The 8,304-nt window shown below is 47.6% G+C and overlaps 1 long non-coding RNA gene across 1 annotated transcript; it reads right to left on the bottom strand.

The window, feature by feature from the left end:
* Window positions 1-794: 794 nt before the first annotated feature.
* LOC147645184 (uncharacterized) lies at window positions 795-7,644 on the bottom strand. The gene is made up of 3 exons (XR_015282435.1): window positions 6,847-7,644; window positions 5,647-6,218; window positions 795-4,391 (listed from the first exon to the last, which is right to left on the bottom strand). It is a non-coding gene; the product is annotated as an uncharacterized LOC147645184 (long non-coding RNA).
* Window positions 7,645-8,304: the final 660 nt, after the last annotated feature.

Raw genomic sequence — 8,304 nt, 5'->3', positions numbered from 1 at the left:
GTTATTTTCCTAGAGATATGAAGACAGCCACAACTGAAACAGCAGTGATGGAACACTGGTGAACACCTGCTTGTGAATAGAAGGGAATGCAGTCTGTGACACCCTTGACTTCATCGGGAGTTCTATTGGTTGTTGCAATCTCTGCAGTTTTGTTTGTTATAGCTTTCTTATTTTTCAGTGTTTCCTGAATTTTAAGTAAGTAAGTATCATTGCTGAGGATCAGCTGCCATAGGAGAGGCTTCAGATTAAACCAACTGCTGCATGGTTTAATTGGTCTGGTACCTAAGGCTTCTGATCATTTGATTTGTACAAATGTATTTTAACAGTTTGCTGTGCTGTAAGCATCTCATAGCTGCTACTATTGAGAACCTTGTTCTAGAAATATGTTAAGAGGCATCTTTCCAGTTTAAAGCCAGGCCCTGGCCAAGCCTTGACTTTACCTGGAGGGAACGTTTGCCATCAGATCCAGATGTTTTCTGTCCCAAATCATTATTTGAGTCACTTTTTGACTCAGCAATTTGACCCTGTTGATATGACAGCTGGATCAGTTTTGAAGTGGGCTTGGAGAATCATTTCCGGAGGTGATTACCCAATCCTTCACTGATTGTTTTGTTTCTGTTTGTTTGCTAACTATGGGATGCTAGTGCAGTGTTTTAGTAATTAATAGTAGTTTTATATTACATATGTTATTAATAATGTTTATGATTTAATTGATTTTTAACCGGTATAAGTTCTTATTAATTGTGTATATGGTTTTGTGTTGCTGTTGATGTTTATAACAGAAGTACATCTCATTTTATTTTTTTTTAAGAAAACGGGGGAAATGGATGCCCTAAAAACATTTGATTAGTGTAATTCATTAACTTCAAGGAGAGAAGTGCCTGTGTTTTGTTGGCAGGTTCAAAAAGGTCACCTGTCCATCTGACCAGACTGTCTGCCTCTGAACACATGAGATCCAGTGAACAGAGATGTCATCACACAGCCTTGGTACTCCAGACATGGATCAGAAGTGGACCTGTCAGGACACAGTTGTGTCTGAACACTACACAGACAGTTGCCAACAGAACTTTTATGTTGTTACTATGATGTTATGTCTCTATCAATTTTTCAGGTATCCTTTGTTTTAAGATTTAGAAGGATCTGAAGAGCAACTTGAACATCAAAACCCTCAGTCACCCATCAGCTGCCAGCTGACATCACGGGAGCAGTGAACGTTCCAGGACTGAATCGTGTTAGAGAAATTCTGTAGAAGATCTAGGAAGTGTAGAGACTCCATTTAACTGTATATAAAGCAAATTGTAGTTGTGTGTTTACCCTTTCAGCAAATTGCTTTCACACTTAGACTACATATATACCAAAGCACGTGTGTTAAAAGCAGTTCTATAATAGGTTAAGATAAAGAGTTTATCCTGTGTAGTAATTGTTAGGATAAAGCATAAGTATTCCCCCTTCAAGAGCTAGTGCAAGCATCTTTGAAAGTTCATTTACCAATTGGAGTTTTAGCTATAAGTTTGCAATTATGGTGTCATTTGCATGGAACAAACTGCTTTATGGTAATTGTGTTGTGTATAGTCCCAACCAACTGTCTGCTAACTAACATCCAAAAGAGGCAGAACATATGGGTCACTCTGGCACATTGAACTGGCCAAAGGTCAATGTGTCTAAGCCTAGCCACACCTGGAGATCCTTTCGCACCTGTCTCGTAGGAGTCCCTGAATGGGAGGGATCCTCCAGCATTTAAAGATTTAATTAGTAATGAGACTCAACTGAATCGATTGGCAATGTTGCAAGAGTGCAGTCGCACTGTTGGCTTCACATTAAGACAACCTGAAGCCTGTTAGCAAGCAAAAAATTACCAAAGTTCTCAATGTTACAACCCTCAGAAGAATTAGATTTGTTAAGTTCCACCAATACCTCAGGTGGATGGATAATGTTTGAACCCCCGACAAAAAGTCATTCTAACAAAGTAATGTAGCCCTGAGCTGCAGTAAACCCTATAGCTGATCTCGTTACTACCACTGAAAGTAAAGCCTTTGTTTGTGGTGCAATCTCACAGGGCAATTACCAAAGCGATTACCTAGTTCCATCTTCCTAATCTGTGGGGATAGGGCACGGAATGGGATTCCTGCTAGTCCACATAGAAGACCCTGTTATCTTGGGAAACATAATCTTGTTCCACCCAAGCTTACATCAATTGTTGAATATAGCTAGCAAAATGAAGAACATCAAACAGTCAAAGCGAAGCCTGAATGAATTAAAGTTTAGCCACCCTAAAAAGGCTCGCTTGCTGGACTAAGGAAGGATTGAACTTAACATCCACAATGTTAAGTGAGCTTTCAGCCGATGTGAGTAGTGTATATCATGCAGTATTATGAAATCGAGCTGCAATGGACCTTTTGCTCTTGGCACAGGGATGTGGTTGTGGGGAGTTTGAAGGCATGTGCTGCTTGGATCTTACTGATCATTCAGCTTCCATCCATGGGCAACTGCAACAGCTACAGAATGTGTTACATGCCCTGAAAGAAGATAGTGACCGCACTGGAAGCTGGTTCGCCAGCTGGGGCATCACTGGATGGTTGAGGTCTCTTGTGCTAGAAGGGGGACGGACTTTACTTATAGTGTTAATTAGGATGACAGCCTAAGTTGTGTGTTATCTTATCCAAAGCCTGGTTTGTGCAAAAAGAGCAAGGGGGAATTGTTGCTATATTTTCTATATTAGTAAAGGCCTGTATGCACAAACCAGCCTTTGAAATAAGTCGTGATATTAAGGGCTAAAATCCTTGAAACTTGCCTGCAGAAGAGAGAGTAAAGCAAAACAATATCCTTGTGTACAAGGATAAGAATGTAAACCTGTGTGTGTTAGCCAATAGTAACTTGCTCTGCCCGCAAACCCTGTAGACCCTATAAAAGGTGTGTTAATAATAGAAATAAACAGCATTCACAATTACGTCTGTGAAGACTGGTGAACAGCTCGGGGGTCTTTCAACAAAGCACTTTCTTACGCAAGCTGAAAGCTGCTGTCAGAAGGCTGCGCTCCTTGTCAGATGGAAGCAGCAGCACGCACCTTTGAGTTTGGCAAGCACTAAAGAGCCGTAGAAGAGCATGGTCTAGCAAGAAGGGGATAGGAAAATGCATTTGCTTCATGTGCCCTTGTCATCGCCTAACAACAGGTAGCTGCATAAAGCAGATGCGGCTTAAGTTCTTCCGGGCGACAGCTAACTTCAATCGAGCAAGCGGTCTTCCCACAGCTACGTTCCTCTGGCAGTCTGAAAGCTTTGCGCACAAGCCACATGCTAAGCGTCTTCCTTTCCCTTTTGGCAGTGCTCATGCATTACCAGCCTCGGGTCTGAATGGTCACTACCCCGCTCACACGTTTCGCTGTGCCGGTTGCTAAGAGTTCTGGAAGCACTGTTTATGACGCAAGCGGAACGCTTCTTGCGCTTCCATTCTCAGAGCTCCTGAGTTAAGCAATCTGCGACTCTTGGTGCGAATGCCAGAGGAAAACATTTCCACTGTGTCTGGCAGGGAGGAACCGTTCCTGGAGAACACCTTTGTCTGGAGCTTGCACCTGCACCTTGCACACCCACAGATTTGCAGCATTTCTCTGGAGCTTGCACCTGCACCTTGCACACCCACGGATTTGCAGCATTTGTCTGGAGCTTGCACTTGAACCTTACACACCCACAGATTTGCAGCACATTCAAATGCATGCCAGTCTCTTCCTTACTCAAGCTGAAAGCTGCTGTCAGAAGGCTTCGCTCCTTGTCAGATGGAAGCAGCAGCACGCACCTTTGAGTTTGGCAAGCACTAAAGAGCCGTAGAAGAGCGTGGTCTAGCAACAAGGGGATAGGAAAATGCATTTGCTTCATGTGCCCTTGTCATCGCCTAACAACAGGTAGCTGCATAAAGCAGATGCGGCTTAAGTTCTTCCGGGCGACAGCTAACTTCAATCGAGCAAGCGGTCTTCCCACAGCTACGTTCCTCTGGCAGTCTGAAAGCTTTGCGCACAAGCCACATGCTAAGCGTCTTCCTTTCCCTTTTGGCAGTGCTCATGCATTACCAGCCTCGGGTCTGAATGGTCACTACCCCGCTCACACGTTTCGCTGTGCCGGTTGCTAAGAGTTCTGGAAGCACTGTTTATGACGCAAGCGGAACGCTTCTTGCGCTTCCATTCTCAGAGCTCCTGAGTTAAGCAATCTGCGAGCCTTGGTGCGAATGTCAGAGGAAAACATTTCCACTGTGTCTGGCAGGGAGAAACTGTACCTGGAGAACACCTTTGTCAGGAGCTTGCACCTGCACCTTGCACACCCACAGATTTGCAGCATTTCTCTGGAGCTTGCACCTGCACCTTGCACACCCACGGATTTGCAGCATTTGTCTGGAGCTTGCACCTGCACCTTACACAGCCACGGATTTGCAGCACATTCAAATGCATGCCAAGCTCTTTCTTACGCAAGCTGAAAGCTGCTGTCAGAAGGCTTCGCTCCTTGTCAGATGGAAGCAGCAGCACGCACCTTCGAGTTTGGCAAGTACTAAAGAGCCGCAGAAGAGCGTGCCCTAAAAACAAGGGGATAGGAAAATGCATTTGCTTCATGTGCCCTTGTCGCCGCCTAACAACAGGTAGCAGCATAAAGCAGATGCGTCTGAAGTTCTTCCGGGCGACAGCTAACATCAATTGAGCAAGTGGTCTTCCCACAGCTATGGTCCTCTGGCAGTCTGAAAGCTTTGCGCACAAGCCGCATGCTAAGTGCCTTCCTTTGCCTTTAGGCAGTGCTCCTGCATGACAAGTTTGGGTTGTGAATGGTCACTACCCCGCACACACGTTTCGTTGTGCCTGTTGCCAAGCGCTCTGGAAGCACTGTTTATGATGCAAGCGGAACGCCTCTTGCGCTTCCATTCTCAGAGCTCCTGAGTTAAGCAATCTGCGACTCTTGGTGCGAATGCCAGAGGAAAACATTTCCACTGCGTCTGGCAGGGAGAAACTGTTCCTGGAGAACACCTTTGTCTGGAGCTTGCACCTGCACCTTACACACCCACGGATTTGCAGCACATTCAAATGCATGCCAAGCTCTTTCTTAGGCAAGCTGAAAGCTGCTGTCAGAAGGCTGCGCTCCTTGTCAGATGGAAGCAGCAGCACGCACCTTTGAGTTTGGTAAGCACTAAAGAGCCGTAGAAGAGCGTGGTCTAGCAACAAAGGGATAGGGAAAATGCATTTGCTTCATGTGCCCTTGTCGCCGCCTAACAACAGGTAGCAGCATAAAGCAGATGCTGCTGAAGTTCTTCCGGGCGACAGCTAACATCAATCGAGCAAGTGGTCTTCCCACAGCTATGGTCCTCTGAGAGTCTGAAAGCTTAGCATGCAAGCCGCTTGCTAAGCGCCTTCCTTTGCCTTTTGGCAGTGCTCGTGCATTACCAACCTCGGGCCTCAATGGTCACGACGTCGCTCACACGTTTCGTTGTGCCCGTTGCCAAGCGCTCTGGAAGCACTGTTTATGATGCAAGCGGAACGCCTCTTGCGCTTCCATTCTCAGAGCTCCTGAGTTAAGCAATCTGCGACTCTTGGTGCGAATGTCAGAGGAAAACATTTCCACTGTGTCTGGCCGGGAGAAACTGTTCCTGGAGAACACCTTTGTCAGGAGCTTGCACTTGAACCTTACACACCCAGGGATTTGCAGCACATTCAAATGCATGCCAGTCTCTTCCTTACTCAAGCTGAAAGCTGCTGTCTAGAAGGCTTCGCTCCTTGTCAGATGGAAGCAGCAGCACGCACCTTTGAGTTTGGCAAGCACTAAAGAGCCGTAGAAGAGCGTGGTCTAGCAACAAGGGGATAGGAAAATGCATTTGCTTCATGTGCCCTTGTCATCGCCTAACAACAGGTAGCTGCATAAAGCAGATGCGGCTGAAGTTCTTCCGGGCGACAGCTAACTTCAATCGAGCAAGCGGTCTTCCCACAGCTACGTTCCTCTGGCAGTCTGAAAGCTTTGCGCACAAGCCACATGCTAAGCGTCTTCCTTTCCCTTTTGGCAGTGCTCATGCATTACCAGCCTCGGGTCTGAATGGTCACTACCCCGCTCACACGTTTCGCTGTGCCGGTTGCTAAGAGTTCTGGAAGCGCTGTTTATGACGCAAGCGGAACGCCTCTTGCGCTTCCATTCTCAGAGCTCCTGAGTTAAGCAATCTGCGAGCCTTGGTGCGAATGGCAGAGGAAAACATTTCCACTGCGTCTGGCAGGGAGAAACTGTTCCTGGAGAACAACTTGTTCTGGAGCTTGCATCTGCACCTTACACACCCATGGATTTGCAGCACATTCAAATGCATGCCAGGCTCTTCCTTACGCAAGTTGAAAGCTGCTGTCAGAAGACTTCGCTCCTTGTCAGATCGAAGCAGCAGCACGCACCTTCGAGTTTGGCAAGCACTAAAGAGCTGTAAAAGAGTGTGGTCTAACAACAAAGGGAAAGGAAAATGCATTTGCTTCATGTGCCCTTGTCGTTGCCTCACAACAGGTAGCAGCATAAAGCAGATGCGTCTGAAGTTCTTCCGGGCAACAGGTAACATCAATCGAACAAGCAAGCTTCCCACAGCTATGGTCCTCTTGCAGTCTGAAAGCTTAGCGTGCAAGCCGCTTGCTAAGCGCCTTCCTTTGCCTTTTGGCAGTGCTCGTGCATTACCAACCTCGGGCCTGAATGGTCACTACCTCGCTCACATGTTTCGTTGTGCCCGTTGCCAAGCGCTCTGGAAGCACTGTTTATGATGCAAGCCGAACGCCTCTTGGGCTTCCATTCTCAGAGCTCCTGAGTTAAGCAATCTGCGACTCTTGGTGCGAATGTCAGAGGAAAACATTTCCACTGTGTCTGGCAGGGAGAAACTGTACCTGGAGAACACCTTTGTCAGGAGCTTGCACCTGCACCTTGCACACCCACAGATTTGCAGCATTTCTCTGGAGCTTGCACCTGCACCTTGCACACCCACGGATTTGCAGCATTTGTCTGGAGCTTGCACCTGCACCTTACACACCCACGGATTTGCAGCACATTCAAATGCATGCCAAGCTCTTTCTTACGCAAGCTGAAAGCTGCTGTCAGAAGGCTTCGCTCCTTGTCAGATGGAAGCAGCAGCACGCACCTTCGAGTTTGGCAAGTACTAAAGAGCCGCAGAAGAGCGTGCCCTAAAAACAAGGGGATAGGAAAATGCATTTGCTTCATGTGCCCTTGTCGCCGCTTAACAAGAGGTAGCAGCATAAAGCAGATGCGTCTGAAGTTCTTCCGGGCGACAGCTAACATCAATCGAGCAAGTGGTCTTCCCACAGCTTCGGTCCTCTGGCAGTCTGAAAGTTTTGCGCACAAGCCACATGCTAAGCGCCTTCCTTTGCCTTTAGGCAGTGCTCCTGCACGACAAGCCTGGGGCGTGAATGGTCACTACCCCGCTCACACGTTTCGCTGTGCCCGTTGCCAAGCGCTCTGGAAGCGCTGTTTATGATGCAAGCGGAACGCCTCTTGCGCTTCCATTCACAGAGCTCCTGAGTTAAGCAATCTGCGACTCTTGGTGCGAATGCCAGAGGAAAACATTTCCACTGCGTCTGGCAGGGAGAAACTCTACCTGGAGAACACCTTTGTCTGGAGCTTGCACCTGCACCTTACACACCCATGGATTTGCAGCACATTCAAATTCATGCCAGGCCCTTTCTTACGCAAGCTAAAGATGCTGTCAGAAGGCTGCGCTCCTTGTCAGATCGAAGCAGCAGCACGCACATTCGAGTTTGGCAAGTACTAAAGAGCCGCAGAAGAGCATGGTCTAGCAACAAGGGGATAGGAAAATGCATTTGCTTCATGTGCCCTTGTCGCCGCCTCACAACAGGTAGCAGCATAAAGCAGATGCAGCTGAACTTCTTCCGGGCGACAGCTAACATCAATTGAGCAAGTGGTCATCCCACAGCTATGGTCCTCTGGCAGTCTGAAAGCTTTGCGCACAAGCCGCTTGCTAAGCGCCTTCCTTTGCCTATAGGCAGTGCTCCTGCATGACAAGCCTGGGGCGTGAATGGTCACTACCCCGCACACACATTTCGTTGTGCCCGTTGCCAAGCGCTCTGGAAGCACTGTTTATGACGCAAGCGGAACGCCTCTTGCGCTTCCATTCTCAGAGCTCCTGAGTTAAGCAATCTGCGACCCTTGGTGCGAATGCCAGAGGAAAACATTGCCACTGCGTCTGGCAGGGAGAAACTGTTCCTGGAGAACACTTTTGTCTGGAGCTTGCACCTGCACCTTACACACCCACGGATTTGCAGCACATTCAAATGCATGCCAAGCT

The sequence above is a fragment of the Cyanistes caeruleus genome, unplaced genomic scaffold, assembly GCF_971803275.1.
Source record: "Cyanistes caeruleus unplaced genomic scaffold, bCyaCae1.hap1.1 HAP1_SUPER_29, whole genome shotgun sequence".
Classification (NCBI taxonomy): domain Eukaryota; kingdom Metazoa; phylum Chordata; class Aves; order Passeriformes; family Paridae; genus Cyanistes; species Cyanistes caeruleus.
This window is presented reverse-complemented; position numbering and strand designations above follow the sequence as displayed.